This window comes from Dendrobates tinctorius, unplaced genomic scaffold, assembly GCF_039654945.1.
Source record: "Dendrobates tinctorius isolate UK_male_01 unplaced genomic scaffold, ASM3965494v1 ptg000070l, whole genome shotgun sequence".
NCBI lineage: Eukaryota > Metazoa > Chordata > Amphibia > Anura > Dendrobatidae > Dendrobates > Dendrobates tinctorius.
Genome location: NW_027361738.1, coordinates 7012951 through 7032969, shown reverse-complemented (window position 1 = coordinate 7032969; position 20019 = coordinate 7012951).

Below are 20019 nucleotides of genomic sequence, written 5' to 3'. Positions count from 1 at the left end.
ATCCCCGTCGCCATCTTGGATTCGGGGGCCTGCAGGGAAAGAGCCCCCCACAGCAGCGCTGCACATTACGCTGCTGTGGGTGGCTCAGGGAAGCACGGAGGGAGCCCCCTCCCTGCCGACGCTTCCCTTTAACCCCGGTACACCGCGATCGTGTTTGATCGCGGTGTGCAAGGGGTTAACGTGTCAGGGACGGTCCGTGACCGCCCCTGACACATTGTGCTGGGTGTCAGCTGTGATAGTCAGCTGACACCCGGCCGCGATCAGCGGCGCTCACCACGTGGGCGCCGCTGATCGCTATGACATAATATTCCGTCCATGGAAATTAGGTCCAGGGTCACATGGACAGAATATTTTGTCCATTGTAGGTAAGGGGTTAAATGATGTATGAGGTAGAATAGGATGGGAAGTTCATCATGGTGATTGTTAAACACACCCTTCCACTTTGATTGGCCAGTTTTGCCATATCCGATGTACGATTGGTTGAGTTTGGGTATATATACTTACCTGTCTCCTATAGGCGCCACCCCCTGACAAAGGATAAGGGCCGAAACACGTGTTGGGGAGGGCGGCTGTCCAGATCAGGTGCAGTGTAGCTTGTAAGTCATACCTTATACTTACCATACTCTTTGATGTCTAATGCTGTTTTCAGAAATTTTTCTGGTCCATGACATAAACTATGCATATACTGATACCTGCTGGTGCTATTGGGTATTATTCCCATTATTCATGTGGTATATCTGTGCAGTGACACATATGGTGTTCACTATTTTTGCACTAATATTGCACTTTAATACCTATATATTTTTTGCACTTTATATACGTTTTCTTATTTGTATAATTATGATGTAAACCTATAAGGAATTGATATAAAATGTTTACTAATTTGTATGCACCTTACTTATGAATATATATTATCATTTTGGTTTAAAAAAAATTTTTTTTCCACTGTTGAGATATATATATTTGTTAGCACCATTTACTGCAATAATATGCCCTTATGAAATGGATAGTACTGCCCTCTTATGTATATTTTAATATTATAAAACACTGATGCTTTGCTACTTTTAAAATGCCTCAAGTACCTTTATTTATAAAATAATAAAGTATATATATTTTTACATTCAGGACTTATGGTCAGTGTGTTCTTTGTGTGTTGTGCTGTGTTCAGTGATTTGACTGTCCTAACAATTATAATTATATAGTCTGTGGGGTTATCAGCAGTAGATACCACTGGGTCTGCATATATCACCGTGTGATTGCTGCTGCTGGTTTTTCCCGTTTCCCTTTATGTGTGGTGATTAGTGTTGAGCGATACCACCCGATACTGAAAAATATCGTATCGGAATGGATCGGCCGATCTAAAAAAAGTATCGGGTATCGCCGATTCCGATCCCGGAAGTCCCATTCAAGTCAATGGAACAGAAATATCGGAATTAAAAAAAACCTTTCTTTCCCTGTTGGTTAATTCTACATGGAGAAAAACAACTAATAATAATGTAGAATGTATTGTGGGAGACATTAAAGCCATAGAGCTTTAGCCCAATCAAATGGAATCGCAGTATTTTTTTTTTTTAAAGACATTCGTAGTTACAAAGATATTGACTATGTTAAAGTCTTTAATTTTTTTGTCAGATATGTATGTTTCACTACTTCCATGCTCTTTCACCTTCTTTTTTACTTCTCCCACACTTTCTCCTTCATCATCTTCAGCAGCAGCAGTATCTTCTTCTTTTATTCTTCTTCATATTCTACTTCTTCATCTTCTTCCTATTCTTCTTCATCATATTCTTATTTGTGTCAGGCATTCCTGTAGTTGTTATCTATAAAAGTTTGAAGATTACACCTTCCGTTCAGCCTGTCACAAAAGATTTACAACAGGATTTGTCCGCGTTCAGTTTGGCCTGCAGCAGCAGGCCTTTTCCAGGGGCACCACGAGGAGGAACGGACTCACCCCCATACACTTAGTCTTCTTCTGCTTATAAATTAAATAATATCATTTGCTCTGATTGTTAGTCTTATGCTTCATGTTCTTCTGCTTTTGGTTTTTATGCTTCTTGGTCTTCTGTCTCTTGTTGTTCTGCATCTTGCTGGTTGTCTTCCTGTTCTTTGTCCTCTTGGTCATCTTCTTCAGGGTCATCTTTTAAGTATTATTCTGTGTGGTCTTCAGGGTCGTCGTCTTCAGGGTCATTGTCAGGGAGATCCAGAGTGAGAACTAAAAACCATTTCCACAAGCTTGAACTTGGAAAAGTAGCAGAAGGTACAAGAAGGCTGAGGAACTGCCGAGAACCAGCTGACGGTACTGGAACCCGGAGGGCAGCAGAATGAACAAGAGCCAATGGCACAACCGTGGACCAGCTGACATTGCTGGAACACGGTTACTAAGCAGGAGGTACCTGTCCTACAAAGCATTACCAAGGACCAGCAGACGTTGCTGGAACTCGGATACCAAGAAGGATGCACCTAGGCCAAAGGCACTGCCGAGAACCAGCTGACGGTGCTGGAACCCGGATGGGTAGCATTAGCTACAAGAGTCAATGGAACTACCGAGAACCAGCTGACGGTGCTGGAACCTGGAGGGGTAGCAGAAGGAACAACAGCCAATGGCACAACCGTGGACCAGCTGACGGTGCTGGAACATGGTTACTAAGCAGGAGGTACCTGTGCTCCAAAGCACTACCAAGGACCAGCAGACGTTGCTGGAACTCGGATACCAAGAAGGAGGCACCTAGGCCAAACGCTCTGCCGAGAACCAGCTGACGGTGCTGGAACCCGGATGGGTAGCAGAAGGTACCCAGGAAAAAAACAAAACTGCAAGGCAGTGAGCCGGCCGCAGATACCGAAACCCACAGTTCTACAGGGGGTGCTTGTCCTATTGGCACTACGGAACCAGCCTTTATTACCAGAACCCGCAGCCCACATAGGAAGCACCGAAACTGCAGGCACCATAGACTCGGCTAACCCGACCGCAACACGACAGGACAACGTATCGGTGGCAAAGTGACGTTGACACTACCCAGAAACAGCAGGCGTGCTGGAACCAGGCTGGGCAGGAGGGAGAAGCTTACTACAGACATATGGAAGAAGAACTGAGCTTACTACATAGATATGGATATGGATCAGAACGGAGAATACTCCAGAGATATGGGAGCAGAATGGAGCTTACTACAGAGATATTGGCTCAGAAAAGAGCTTACTCCAGAGATATGGGAGCAGAACCGAGCTTACTACAGCGGTATGGGAGCAGAACCGAGCTTACTTGTCACAATCCATTTTTGGATCTGTGTCAGAGTCTGGACTCTCTTATATAAACCTTTTTCCTTTCAGGCCCTGGGGGTTAATATGGGTTTTTTTCCCGGTGGCTGCTGGTGTTACTACAACTGTAGTTGCTCTGCTGCTGGTTTTCTCCTGGTGGCCGCTGGTGTTACTACATGTTCAATTAGCCAGCATGTGGTGACCTCCCCCCTCCATCCTATAAAAGATCATCAGCTGCTGCAGCTCCCTGTTGGTAATACTAGTCATTTGCTAACGAACCTTGGTGAAGTGTGGACCTACCTGGTGGAGAAGGGGTTCAGCTTATCTGGAGCAGTGGAGTTGCTGCTGGATGCTGATTGGGTGCCTTTCTCTGCTGCTTGGAGCATTGGCAGCAGATAAAGCTAAGTTTGCGTTTATAGTTGCTTTAACCCCGTGGTATCTGTTTTATTTTCCCTTGTGTTATTTGGTGCAGTTTACTTTATTCCCTGTCTCACCTCTTGGGGAGGGGGTTGGGGTTGAGCTCATGGCTAAACAGGGGATAGGGACAGGTCAGAGAATTGGGCCTCACTACCATTAAGTGTACCCCCAAGTTAAGGAAAGTCAGGGCACCCCCTAAACCTGAGGGACAGTTCAGGGGCCCAGGTTCCATGTCTCCTGCCTTTTCCCTACTGTCCTGTGACATTATTACCAACAATCCCATTTTTTCTGGTGAGCCATGGCCATAATGCATACCTGTCTCCAATTGCTGCAGACCCTCACTGAGGAGCGTGGGGTGCTGCGTGGTGTGGTGGAGCAGCAGCTACAGCAGTTGGTGGGTACGGGGCTTCAGCTCAGATGCAGGTTCAACCAGAGCCCAAGTTATCTCTCCCAGACAGGTTTTCTGGAGGGAGAGAATTTTTTGTTTTTAAGGAGGCCTACAAGCTACACTTCAGGCTCCACAATCGCTCATTAGGGAGTGAGGAACAGCAGGTGGGATTCACTATAGCCCTCCTTGAGGGTGATCCCCAATCCTGGGCCTTCTCCTTGCCGGCCGATTCACCATCTCTACGGTCGGTAGACGAGTTTTTTGTGGCTTTGGCGAATATGCCCAATGTAGTCCTTGCTAGGGAGGAGGACACACTGGTGCAGGAAGACGAGCCCAGGCAGGTGGGAAGAGGTGGTTCTCCAGCGGTGTTTCCTCCAGTTCGTCGTGGTGTGGGGGCATGTTTTAGCTATGGGCAGACTGGTCATGTTTTCAGGGTCTGCCCAACGAACGCCAAATCTTCTGTACCATCTAAGAAGCCGCGTCCCCCTGGTCGTGTGGAGGGAGGCGATCAGGGAGTGTATATTTCCTCCATTTTGCCCTATATTTTTGGTCTGGTAGGGTACTACTCTGTACTACTCTGGAACTACAGGAGTTTATTGGTCGCCTGAATAGCAACAACCAAAATATACGTTAAACATTCACATGCGATGCTGATAAGATTGAGTTCCTCTCTGTCATTGTTTAAAAGGATACTGATGGTCTGGGGCAGACCGATATTTTTAGGAAGATGACTTCTACTAATATGTTGTTACACGCTTCGCTATGTCATCCTGATCACATGGTCAGGTCTGTTCCCATTGGTCAGTTCCTCCAACTTTGTCGGATTTGCTCTATTAATGAGGATTTTGAGAGAAGAGCAGAGGAGCTAAAAATGAGATTCTTGGAACATGGCTATAGTCGGCATCTACTCAAAAGAGCCTATAACAGGGCTATTTATTCTTCCCAAAATGGCCTACTGTACAATAGGGAATCAGCTAGGAAGATGGAGGGACCTGGAAGCTATGCTTCATTGCAAATTATCATTCCCATTCTAGGCAGGTCAGGCAGGCTTTGTCTAAAGCATGTCCTATATTGAAAATTGACCCAATAATTGGCAAATTTATTCTGGATATACCAGTCATTACATTTAGGCGTGCTAAGAATCTGTGCAATCACCTCACCCGTAGTCATTATACAAGTGAGAGAAAGGGTACATTTTTGGATAATTTCACACATAGGAGTGGGTGTGTTCCGTGTGGACATTGAGTTGCCTGTCCCAACATTGAAAAGTGTGATTCTTTTTCCGATTCAGGTGGCGTTAAAAATTTTAAGATCAATAAATACATTACTTGTGCTACGAGATATGTTATTTATTATGTCACCTGTCCATGTGGATTAATTTATGTCGGTTTAACAACTAGACAATTCAAGGTTCGCGTGTACGAGTATGTGTTGGATATTCAGGCGGCGGCTGGCCACATGGATTCATCCACTCTTAAAACGTTACCCCGTCACTTTAAAAACTTTCATGACTGTGACAGTACGGTGCTACAGGTGAGGGGTATCGATGCCTTAAATATTGGGATTCGTGGTGGCAATCTGTTTCAAAGATTGGGTAAACTTGAGACTCGCTGGATCTGGACGCTTAATACGGTATATCCACAAGGACTAAACGAGAATTTGAGTTTCGATCCGTTCCTGTGACCACCTTACTGTTCCAGGTGGACATTGGGTGGATCTAATCCTTGCTATTTTTTATTGTTTTTATTATATTTTTAATTGTGTATTTTTCATGTATTAGGTATTTTTATGATATTTTGTGGATCTATGAAGATTCCAGAGTCCAGGATAGTGGCGGTACCTTGTACAGATGGACTAATTTCTACTGTTTTCTATGTCCATCCTATACCTATGTTTGAAGAAGATCCTTTGACGAGGTTGAAGATGAGTCGGGGGGATGTCTTTTGGATATCTTTATTTTGTTTATTTTATTTTATTTATTTTTCTATTTTTTTCAATGATATATAATTAGGACTGTATGATAATGTCTCTTATATAATCATATCTTGGTAATGCTGTTCTATATATTTTGTGGGCAATAATTAAATATAATATTATTATATCTTTCTTTGTGATATGATTGTATATCAATTTTGATATTGCTTGAAAATTGTGAATATAATATGAATTCTTATCTATTTTTATATTATCTATCAAAAAATATATATGGCATTCCCCTTTAAATATTATGCAGTGAAGGGTATGTTTCTATTGCTATTATAAAAACTTGTGGGATACATATAGGATGTTTTTTGATTGTTGGCACTGCTGCATGTGCGGTGGTGCTGCTTCTTATGTATTTGTACTATTCTGTATTACTCTGCTTTCTATTGTATTATGTTGCCCTTCTGCATATCTTGTGTCGGCAGTGCATCCCACGCCAGACCTCAGGGACACCATGGTTTGGGTGCGGGCTGCCATGCCTTGTACATATACACTATTTCACCTCCCTGGCAGCGCGTCACTTGTTCCCGCTCCCCCTCCTCTGCACATGCGACGCCTTCTTGGTTCATCGCGTCGGTCCCCGGCACGTGGTGCCTCCGGCGTCTGGTCACATGATAATGTGTTTCCAGTGCTGGGAGTTCCTGTGTCGGATGCTGGCATCTTGGACACCATGGTGATGCACCACCTCTTCTCTTATTAGGTATTACATTATTTCCGGCCTCCTCCCTTTATAACATCACTTAGGTCAACCTTTACCACGCCCCCTGATAAAGGAGTAATCCGAAACGTGCGTAGGGGAGGGCGGGCTGGCCTCTTGTAGACGCTGCTGCCATCTATCACCACTTATCACCAACAGGTAATTATTGTAAGACTTTATGCACTTTATTATACATACAGTATGTTGGACATTTGTTCATGTATACATTCTGATGTTTGAGCCCATATACTTCTGTGTATAGAAGTGAGAGTGATGGGTATACATGTATGCAGTGACTGCTTTATCTCTATGGCTGATATAGCTGGGCACTGTGCAATATGAATCAGGGCTGCAGTGCAGGGTGTTATGTCCACTGATGTTTTTAACTCCTTCTATCTTTGTCTGCTCATTTTGACTAATAAAAATTATATATTTTTTGCATTACATGGACTCTTGTGATTGCAATTTTTGTTGGTTTCCTTCCCTCCTTTGTATGATTATTGGCAATCTGTTCTTACCAGTCCTATGCATTGTTTGGGGATCTATGGCCAGTCATATTTATATGATTTTGTGAGATTTATATATAATATATACATTTGGATATTATCCATTCATATATTCCTTTTGGTCCATTGTTACCCCAGACATTCTAATGTCTTTCATAAATTTCTTTATATCTAAGTACAGCAGCATATAGAAATAATGCCCCCATGCCTCCTTATAATAATTCTCCTTCACCCTTTATAGTAATAATATTGACCCCGTACCTTCTTACCCCCGTGATTGCTTATAATAATATGTCTCCTGTTCTCTCCCTGTAATGATACTGATTTTGCAGTCTGCCTCCTGATAGTAATGCCCCTGAGCAGGAGCATAAGTAGAAATCACTGGAACGCCAAACCAAAAGTCTTATTATTATGTATTATTATTATTATAGCGACATTTAATCCATGGCGCTTTACATGTGAGGAGGGGTGTACATAATAAAAGACAAGTACAGTAATCTTTTTTTAACTCCTTAGTGACTGAGCCAATTTGCAGCTTACTGACCAGGCCAATTTTTACAATTCTGACGACTGTCACTTTGAGGTTATAACTTTGGAACACTTTAACAGATTCCGCCGATTCTGAGACTGTTTTTCATGACATATTTTACTTCATGTTAGTGGTAAATGTTCTTCGAAATGACTTGTGTTTATTTATGAAAAAAACGGAAATATGGCAAAAAAATTTCAAATTTTGCAATTTTCAAATTTTGAATTTTTATGCCCTTAAATCAGAGAGATATGTTACACAAAATACTTAATAAATAACATTTCCCACATGCCTGCTTTACAGTAGCATAATTTTTGTTGTTAGGAAGTTATAAGGGTTAAAAGTTGACCAACGATTTCACATTTTTACAACAAAATTTGCAAAACCATTTTTTTAGGGACCACCTCACATTTGAAGTCACTTTGAGAGGTCAATATGACAGAAAATACACAAAAGTGACACCATTCTAACAACTGCACCCCTCAAGGTGCTCAAAACCACATTCAAGAAGATTATTAACCCTTTACGTGCTTCACAGGAACTGAACAACGTGGAAGAAAAAATTTAACATTTAACTTTTTTTTACAAACATTTTATTTCAGAACCAATTTTTTTATTTTCACAAGCGTAAAAAGAGAAAATAAAACACAAAATTTGCTGTGCAATTTTTCCTGAATACGGTGATACCCCATATGTGGGGGTAAACCACTGTTTGGGCGCACGGCAGGGCTTGGAATGGAAGGAGCGCCGTTTGACTTTTTCTATGCAGAATTGGCTGGAATTGAAATCGGATGCCATGCCGCGTTTGTAGAGTCCCTGATGTGCCTAAACAGTGGAAACCCCCAACAATTGACACCATTTTGGAAACTAGACCCCTTAAGGAACTTAACTAGATGTGTGGTGAGCACTTTGAACCTCCAAGTGCTTCACAGAAGTTTATAACGCAGAGCCGTGAAAATAAAAAATCATATTTTTTTTACAAAAATAATCTTTTTGTCCCTGAATTTTTATTTTCACAAGGGTAACAGGAGAAATTAGACCCCCAAAGTTGTGCAATTTGTCCTGAGTTCGTCGATACCCCTTATGTGGGGGTAAATGACTGTTAGGGGGCACGGTAGAGCTCAGAAGTGAAGGAACGTCATTTGACTTTTTCAATGCAGAATTGGCTGGAATTGAGGTCAAACGCCATGTCACGTTTGGAGACCCCTTGATGTGCCTAAACAGTGGAAACCCCCTACAAGTGACACCATTTTGGAAACTAGACCCCCCAATGAGTTTATCTAGGTGTGTGGTGAGCACTTTGAACCCCCTAGTGCTTCACAGAAGTTTATAACGCAGCCGTGAAAATAAAAAATAATTTTTTTTCCACAAAAATGATTTTTTAGCCACCAATTTTTTAATTTTCCCAAGGGTAACTGTAGAAATTAGACCCCCAAAGTTATTGTGCAATTTGTCTTGAGTACGCTGATTCCCCATATGTTGGGGTAAACCACTGTTTGGGCACACGTCGGGGCTTGGAAGGGAGGGAGCATCATTTGACTTTTTCAACGCAAAATTGGTTGAAATCAATGGTGGCACCATGTCGCGTTTAGAGACCCTGTGATGTGCATAAGTAGTGGAAACCCCTCAATTCTAACAACAACCCTAACCCCAACACACCCGTAACCTTAATCCCAACCCTAATCATAACTCTAACCACAAACCTAACCCCAACACACCCCTAACTCTAATCCCAACCCTAACCATAACCCTAACCCCAACACAACCCTAACCCTAACCACAACCCTAACCACAAACCTAACACCAACACACCCCTAGCCCTAATTCTTAACCCTAGTCCCAACCCTAACCCTAATGCCAAACCTAACCCTAATCCTAACGCCAATCCCAACCCTAACCCTAATTCCCACCCTAATGCTAACACTAACCCTAATGGAAAAATGAAAATAAAAATATTTTCTTTATTTCATTATTTTTCCCACCTATGGGGTGATAAAGTGGGGGTTTATTTGCTATTTTTTTATTTTGATCACTGTGATAGGGTCTATCACAGTGACCAAAATGAACCAATAGGAAAAATCTTCCTATTGTTGCCGGGTACCGGCCGGCATATCTCGGCGGGCGCACTGCGCATGCGCCCACCATTTTCTTCCCAGAAGAAGATGGCGGCACCCATGGAGGGTAAGCACGAGGGCCGAGGACCACCGGGAGGTACCGGGGGGGTTGGGGATCCTATTTCTCTCTCCTCTCATGTGCGATCACATCATAGGAGAGAGAAATTGAATGGCACATTGGACTTTTTTTTCGGTCGCCGTTATACGGTTAATAACGGCGATGGCAAAAGCGGGGTCAGTAAAAATCAACCCGAATCATGTTCTTTGGAGTCTCGGCTACCTCCGGCAGCTAAGACCCCGGAGAAAATCCGACTCTGGGGGTTGCTATACACTTTCTCCACAGCGCTGTTAATTAACGGCGATGTGGTTTAGGTACCCTTAACTACCGCAATTAAAAGGCGTATTGGTGGTCGTTAAGGGGTTAAACTGTTTATTTTTTAAATATTTTCTATTTTCTTGTACAAATAACATCATAAACACAAGTAGACTTGTAGCAATATTATGCAAAACAATGCAAAACATTTTAGAAGTTTCATCCAGTGGTACAGTACTCAGAACTTCTGCTCCTACTAACATTAGGTCAAACATCTAATACATCATCTAAGAGTAGGTGTGGTACAGGGAAGACATAGGGAAAAAGTCAGGGAGGGGGGAAAAAAAAGAAAGAAAAGAAGCACGTAACATCAATTGGTTAGCTTAGTTACATAGTCATCCCATGGATTCCATATGCGATTAACCCCTTCCTGACCTTTGACACAGCGTATGCATCCTGAAAGTCAGTGCCAATCTGACCTGTGACGCATATGCTGTGTCATGGAAGGATCGCGTTCCTGCGGGTCAGGTGACTGGGGTCACTGAAAGGTCACCTCACCCGAAGGCACAAGACCCTTTGTACTTCACCTCGGGGGGTGCGTTAGCCCCCCCCCCGTGGCTACGATCGCTCTGATTGGCTGTTAAAAGTGAAACAGCCAATCAGAGCGATTTGTAATATTTCATCAATGAAATTTGGTGAAATATTACAATCCAGCCATGGCTGATGCTGCAATAGCATCTGTCATGGCTGGAAACCGAGATCCGACCCCCCCACACCAAATGATGGGGGCGATCAGCCCCCACCACTGACTAACGGCGTCGATCTGCCGCCGCCGTAACCATCTGCTCCTCTCCCCCTTCCCTCCACTTCCCCCGCCTTCTGATCCCCCCTCACCTGTCCTAGTATCTCCGATGTCCCTGTGTCCGTCCCGGTGTCCCTCCCAAATCCTTCATGGGCGCTGCCATCCTGCAAAATGGCGGGCACATGCGCAGTGCGCCCACCGGCTGGCAGATTCCGTTCATTTATTTTGATCACTGTGATAAACTCTCACAGTGATCAAAATAAAAAAAGTAAATAAACCCCCCCTTTATCACCCCCAAAGGGGGCGCCGGAGAGCTGTGCCTGTGTAGTTACGTCACGGTGGTGACGTGGGAGGAATGGGTCCATGTGTGTTCCTCCACACGGGGATATGAACACACACACAAAATGCGCCACACACTACCACGTGCTTCAACACATATACCACCATCAGCACACATTTCACCACACATACACCAACCTCGCCACCTAAAAGTCCAAACACAAAAGTCGCCACTCAAAACTCGCCACGCTGTCCCAGAGCTGTTTAAAAGATGAAAAATGAGCTGTGATTGGTTGCTATCAGCAACAGTTTTCTTTGTAAACAGTTGTGGTAACTGAGGCCTATTATTCTTATCATTTCTATGGTGTTATCATCCTTCTGTAAAGCTGGAAATAACACAATTTATTACCGTGCCAACACAGACCACCCTCTGACACAGACTGCAGGGGGAGCCCAGTATCACACAGGACAGAATTAGACACACGGCTCAGCAGACAGTATCACACAGGATAGGATTAAATACACAGCTCAGCCGTCAGTATCACACAGGATAGGATTAGATACACAGCTCAGCAGTCAGTATCACACAGGATAGGATTAGATACACAGCTCAGCAGTCAGTATCACACAGGATAGGAATAGATACACGGCTCAGCAGACAGTATCACACAGGATAGGATTAGATACGCAGCTCAGCACACAGTATCACACAGAATAGTATTAGATACACTGCTCAGCAGACAGTATCACACAGAATAGGATTAGATACACGGCTCAGCAGTCAGTATCACACAGGATAGGATTAGATGCACGGTTTTATGTGCAATATAATCATTATAATTTGTTATAACTAACTACAGTTGGTTACTATGCCCAGGCAACGCCGGGCTCTTCAGCTAGTATAATATAAACGCCAGCAAATCTAATAAATGGATAATTAGATACTTGTGTCCATGGGATTAGCTCAGTATTGTAGCTTCATTGATGTAAAATGGGATAAGCTGCAATAAAAAGTGCCGTCCTATGAACAATGTCTCGGTTTCTTCACACCAATTGCTGTTTGTGCACATCGGCAGCAAATAAAATGTTCTTACCACCGACAATTGGTTTAAGTCCGGGATCACACATGCGAGAAACTTGGACGAGTCTCGCATGATAATACCCGGAACTGCCGCCTGCACTCGGGAGCGGAGCGTGCGGCTGCATAGCAATGTGTGATCCTGGCCTAATTTGAAAACTCCCACATCAGGTGTCTGACAGGTTCACTGCCAAGAGGGTTTCTGGGGATACAAATCAGCAATAATTTCTTTAATTGGAAAAACTAGTATGCATTTTTTTTTTTTGCATTTCTGAATATTCCAATTTATTATCAACATTATGAAGGTTGCTTTGTTTTGTTTGTTTTTTTGTGAAATTGCTTTTTTCATATTTTACTTTATGCAAACAAATTTTGGTTTGAATTCTTGCTGCAAGATGGTTTGTATTCTCCTGTTACCTGGCATTAAAATTCAGGTTGTGTCTATTATAAAAATGAATCCCTATCGTATAGCTATCAATGTAGTGTTGGGAGTAAGCAATGCCACAGGAGATAGGGGTTGTGACAAGAGTTGAGAGAATTTTGCAAAATTTGGTTTGGATTACGATCGCCGGCGATTATTATATTTGCAGTATTCACCAAACGTCAATGGGTCTAGAGTTAAGCGAATATGTTCGGGACTGATCATCAAACATAAATTCTGCACGAATAGGGTACAAAAAAAGGCATGAATATGGCAAACTCGGATTTGGTGATGGTTTACGAACATATTCTCTCAACTCTAGTTGTAAAGCTACACGAGATGGAAAAAGCTAACCATACACATTGGGTAGCCGTGTGCTGAATGTTCGGTCAAAGACTATCACTCCCGTCTCCACATACTTGTGAGTGCTAGGGATTTTGGGATTATCTCCCTTGAGAACAAAAGTATCAGGCATTGCCACTCCACCTGCCCGGTCCTTCTCTCTTCTATGGGGGGAGAGCCAGGAGCTGCCCATACACATCAGATGGCCAAGCGATCCTCCCAAAATCTGTGGCTTTGACCGGCTTTCAACTAACGTGTATTGGGGCTGTTATTGTGACTGTCCCAAAAAAGGTAATGGTAAACTGTACCTCCCTTCTAATGGGATGGGGTCCCTTTACCTCTATGTAGCCCACCTGTAATTGGCAAGTAACAGTTCAGTGCTCATATTCTGCTACATGTGTAAGCTATTAAAATGAGCCTTTATTAGATTTTAATAACTTCATTATTCACTATTTTGAAGCCTTTTGGGTCCTGATTTATTAAGCTGTTTTCAGCATAATTCTGGTGAAGTTGCACAAAAATCTTGCAACATTTGGAGTTTACTTTACAAGCCAGCTATGCCAATATGGACAGGGCATGGCTGCACCCACCTGCATAAAGAGTCTGACTGGGGTATATTGACGGCACCAGAATTGGGTGGATTGTACTCCAGCAATCCTCTTCTTAAACTGGCCTGCACAGCACAGTCTTAATGAATCGTCCCTTCTATTTTATTATTAAAAAAAAAATTGTATATAATTTTTTTTTTCCCCCAAGCCAAATCTAACCACTATTATTTCACGTTGCCAATACTTGCAGCAGGTCTCTGAGACCAAAATCAACCAAGATATAAAAGTACATGCGAATAATTGCACTATGCTGGACTATGGATACACAAACACTATATTTTTCCAGTTAATGATCTTCACTTGTAGGCTTTCCGTGAATGCTTTATATGTGTATCAATTTTTTTTATTAAAGTTGTGGATAATTTGAATCTTCTCTTTTGTTTGTGCAATGTAGCAAAGCCCTGCAGCCCATTGTAGAGCACGGGAACATGGAATAACTATTATTGGCATAGTGTGTTTTTATTAACCTATTCGTTGTCTTAAGCATTCTGCGTTAAAAAATAACCTGAATAAAGGTTCGGCACTCATCACTAAGGAATTTGGCAGGAGATAGCAGTAATTACATATACTACTACTTTTTGAAGCTACTTGACTATGGAGCCAGCCTGGTATGTATCTCGATCCATGCGCCAGCCCACAGACTATTTAAAAGGTATTTTTTAGGATCTCCATTTGGACTACAAGCAGTGAGCTGGATCCATTTTTTTTCTTTCTTCTTGATGGCTATAACTTATTAACTTGATCAGAAGCGTAGCTAGGGGTTCGGCTTATGGTGGGGGCGAAAAAATCTGAGTGGGCTCCTAACCGGTAACCCTGATTACAACTCAGGTTGGCACACTCTAGTCGTGAGTATAGGAGAACCTCAGCAGATGACCGCGCTGTAACTGAAACAAATCTCTATACAAAAAACAATACTGATATTACCGCCATATGGTGATCTCATAGTGGTAGATACCAGTCCTGCAGCATATACAAGAGTTTACTATACAGTTACATATGATAACTTACAGGCCCCGTTCTTTCTGATAATCGTTCACTTTTACACTTTACTCAGACCGACATGTCTACTTCTCCAGCCAGGACTCATCTGCAGAGAATACAACAAAGACACATTTGACTTCTCACATTTCCAGCTTAGTACCCATCTATCTCCAACCTGCACAAACTACTCACCCAATACTGAGCCGTTGCTGCCGTATGTGTCCCTACTATTGTACCTGATACAGCAGCAGTGGCTCAGCATTGGGGTATGTGTCCCTACTATTGTACCTGATACCCCAATACTGAGCCGCTGCTGCCGTATGTGTCCCTATTACTGCTCCTGATACCCCAATACTGAACCGCTGCTGCCATATGTGTCCCTATATTGTACCTGATACCCCAATACTGAGCCACTGCTGCCGTATGTGTCCCTATTACTGCACCTGATACCCCAATACTGACCGCTGCTGCCGTATGTGTCCCTACTATTGTACCTGATACCCCAATACTGAGCCGCTGCTGCCGTATGTGTCCCTACTATTGTACCTGATACCCCAATACTGAGCTGCTGCTGCTGCTGCCGTATGTGTCCCTATTAATGCACCTGCTGTGTGGTACAAGCGCAGGAATCCTCTAACTGCCTCACATAATAATGCCACTATTGTGCCCTTTACATAGCAGAATGTCTCTTGTGCCCTCACAGTAGCTCTCACACTGTATATAGACCCCCATACTGTATGATGGCCCCCACAGTAGCTCCCACGCTGTATATAGACCCCCATACTGTATGATGGCCCCCACAGTAACTCCCACACTGTATATAGACCCCCATACTGTATGATGGCCCCCAAAGTAGCTCCCACACTGTATATAGACCTCCATACTGTATGATGGCCCCCACAGTAGCTCCCACACTGTATATAGACCCCCATATTGTATGATGGCCCCCACAGTAGCTCCCACACTGTATATAGACCCCCATACTGTATGATGGCCCTCACAGTAGCTCCCACACTGTATATAGGCCCCCATACTGTATGACAGCCCCCACAGTAGCCTTTAAACTGTACTGTATAATGGCCCCCACATTAGCGCTCACGCTCTATACTGGCCCCACACTAGCTCCCATACTGTATAATGACCCCTGCATTAGCTCTCACGCTCTATACTGGCCCCACACCAGCTCCCATACTGTATACTGACTCCCGCATTAGCTCATCCGCTGGATTATGACCCTCGAATTAGCTCTAACACTGTATAATGGCCCCCGCTGTAGCTCCCATGCCTCTGATTCTGGTCTCTGTCAGTCCCTGTCTGTGAGCTACACCTGCACAGTCCTGATATATATGACAAAGAACTAAATAGAAGAAAATATAAACAGCCAGTGGGTGCGTATAGAGTCCAGGATATGGGTATAGCTCCCTGAATGTACCCAGGTGACCCTAAAAGAAATATTCTTGGCTGAACAAGACCCCAAAGAGGGAGAAAGAAAGAGGGAATTAGAAGAGAGGGAGGTAAAATATTACTCATGTAAAGAAGAAAAGTGCACCCTGGTACGTCTTCTCTTTTATTCCCCTTTCTGCCTTTGGGGGGGTCTTGTCCAGACTGAGTATATGTTCAGGGGTCTATATGTGATCAGCTATACGCACCTGCTGGCTGTTTGTATTTTCTTCTATTTGGCTCTTTATCATATATATTCATCCTCAACTTTGTGGGGATTATTTTTTTTAGTAAAAAGTTATATACCGTAATTGGCTTTTCATGTTTGCCACCCTGGATTTACAATATGAGATGATATGACCCTCACCCCGGCTACAGGACCAAGTCACGGGGGGGGGGGTGTATGTATACTGTATATATACATATATGTAGAGATAAATGAAATATACGGCTGCCAAACATTTCAGGCATTTACCGATCTTCAATATAGCAGCAAAAATGAAAGTAGCACACCGCTTAGACAAAATGAAAAAAAACAGAGTTTTGATTCTCCTGGAAAAAGGTTCTCAGTAAACTGAAACATTGCTGAGCCCCAATGAGCTATTAAACACTATTTCTTAATTTTGTCAATAGACTGCTGCCTTCAGTTTTTACTACTTTAGATTTTTACATTTATATACCATATATACCATATACCGTATATACTCGAATATAAGCCGAGATTTTCAGCCCGTTTTTTGGGGCTGAAAGTCCCCCTCTCGGCTTATATTCGAGTCATATACACCGGGGGGTCAGAGGGGGAGGGGGGGCGGGTGTGTCAGGTCATACTTACCCGTCCTGACGCTGTCTCTTGAGCCCCCAGCTTCTCCCCGTGCTCTCTCTTCCTGCCTTCAGCGGTCACGTGGTGCCGCTCATTAAAACTCATGAATATGCGCATATTAATGAGCGGCACCATGTGACCGCTGAAGGCAGGAAGAGAGAGCGCGGAGAAGCTGGGGGCTCAAGAGACAGCGTCAGGACGGGTAAGTATAGCGATACTCACCTGTCCTGCGTCCATGGCTGCTTGCTGCTGTCTGTCATCGGTCAGTGACTTCAGACAGCAGAGGGCGCGGTGACGTGGTTAGTGCGTGCCGCGCCCCCTGCAGTCTGAACGTCACTGACTGATGACGTGGCAGATAGCGGTGAGCAGCCATGGACGCAGGACAGGTGAGAATCTGACACCCAGCGACGGAGAGGTGAGTATGTCATTTTTTTATTTTTACATGCAGCAGCAGCATGGGGGCAGCACATGGGGGAATAATCTTAAGGAGCTTCTAATGGGGGCAGCACATGGGGGAACAATATGGAGCTTCTAATGGGGGCAGTATATGGGGGAACAATATGGAGCTTCTAATGGGGGCAGCATATGGGGGAACAATATGGAGCTTCTTATGGGGGCAGCATATGGGGGAACAATATGGAGCTTCTAATGGGGGCAGTATATGGGGGAACAATATGGAGCTTCTAATGGGGGCAGTATATGGGGGAACAATATGGAGCTTCTAATGGGGGCAGCATATGGGGGAACAATATGGAGCTTCTAATGGGGGCAGCATATGGGGGAACAATATGGAGCTTCTAATGGGGGCAGCATATGGGGGAACAATATGGAGCTTCTAATGGGGGCAGTATATGGGGGAACAATATGGAGCTTCTAATGGGGGCAGCATATGGGGGAACAATATGGAGCTTCTAATGGGGGCAGCATATGGGGGAACAATATGGAGCTTCTAATGGGGGCAGCATATGGGGGAACAATATGGAGCTTCTTATGGGGGCAGCATATGGGGGAACAATATGGAGCTTCTAATGGGGGCAGTATATGGGGGAACAGTATGGAGCTTCTAATGGGGGCAGCATATGGGGAAACAATATGGAGCTTCTAATGGGGGCAGCATATGGGGGAACAATATGGAGCTTCTTATGGGGGCAGCATATGGGGGAACAATATGGAGCTTCTAATGGGGGCAGTATATGGGGGAACAATATGGAGCTTCTAATGGGGGCAGCATATGGGGGAACAATATGGAGCTTCTAATGGGGGCAGCATATGGGGGAACAATATGGAGCTTCTAATGGGGGCAGCATATGGGGGAACAATATGGAGCTTCTTATGGGGGCAGCATATGGGGGAACAATATGGAGCTTCTAATGGGGGCAGTATATGGGGGAACAATATGGAGCTTCTAATGGGGGCCGCATATGGGGGAACAATATGGAGCTTCTAATGGGGGCAGCATATGGGGGAACAATATGGAGCTTCTTATGGGGGCAGCATATGGGGGAACAATATGGAGCTTCTAATGGGGGCAGCATATGGGGGAACAATATGGAGCTTCTTATGGGGGCAGTATATGGGGGAACAATATGGAGCTTCTAATGGGGGTAGTATATGGTGGAATAATCTATGGAGCTTCTTATGGGGGCAGTATATGGGGGAATAATCTATGGAGCTTCTTATGGGGGCAGCATATGGGGAATAATCTATGGAGCATTTCCCAGCCTAGGCTTATACTCGAGTCAATAAGTTTTCCCAGTTTTTTGTGGCAAAATTAGGGGGGTCGGCTTATACTCGGGTCGGCTTATACTCGAGTATATACGGTATATGATATCACTCATGTCAGTGGCTCTGAGGCACAGTGAGATTTATGGCAGCTGATTTGCACTGACAGAGACATCTTCTGAGCTGTATAAGAGTTCAAGCAGCCGCCATAAATCTACTGTGCCTCAGATAAAAGAAAATAAACCATCCAGGATTTGTCAGGAGGTGAGCAGCGTCCTCCCCCCTCCTCACTGCACAGACCCCTCAGGGCCCCCGAGTTCTTACTCACAGCACCGTCTTGTCCTGCTCCTGTCCAGGTGAAGAAGCTAGTGCTGTGTGGTGACCTCTCTCCTGCAGACACACAAGGAGCAGTGTGGGCGTGTCTGCAGTTCGCCGGAGGAAGCTTAAAGCTATAATCTCCCTGCAACTACAGTGCAGCTTAGCTACATCAGTGAGCTGCGCACGCTGACATGGTTAACAGTGGCAGAAGCTCTGGATGGGCCCCTCAGATCAAGAGGCCCGGGGCGACTGCACCCTGTGCCCCCCTGCTAGCTACGCTGCTGAACTTGATCTAAGTTCACATTGTGTCTTTGTCTATGGTTGGGGGCTTGCAGCTGAAGCCCTAGAAAAACGTTTTCCGATGTTTGTGTTAATGGAGCCATCTACTATATAATCGTCTAATTTTGTCTGTCTGTTTGCAATGGAAATCCCGCGTTGCTGATTGGTCGCGGCCGGCCGGACGCGACCGATCAGCTACAGGCGCAGTCCGGCCGCGAATTGGCACGGATTTCGAACGACGCACGCCACCGCCAGGCGATATGCTGCGTTAGCCGCTGATCTCCCGACAGTTGCCTCGGGTCATCTCCTGCACGCACGGATTTGCCGCAATCAGCGATATTGGCGCGGAATTTAAATGGGATCTGTCACCCCATTTTTGGCCTATCAGCTGCAGCCACCACCATCAGGGGCTCATCTACAGCATTTTGTAATGCTGTAGATAAGCCCCCGGTGAAACCTGAAAGATAAGAAAAAAGAGTTAGATTATACTCACCCTGGTGTCTGGTCCAATGGGTGTCGCCGTAACATCAGGCACCTCCCATCTTCATATGATGACGCATGCATACTTTATCGGCCCTGTTGAGGGCAGAGCAGAGTACTGCAGTGCACAGGCGCCGAACCTCTCTGACCTTTCCTGGTGCCTGCGCACTGCAGTACTTTACAATACCCTCAACAGAAGCAAGGAGGAGGACATCATCGTATGAAGATGGGAGGCACCGGACCACGACAC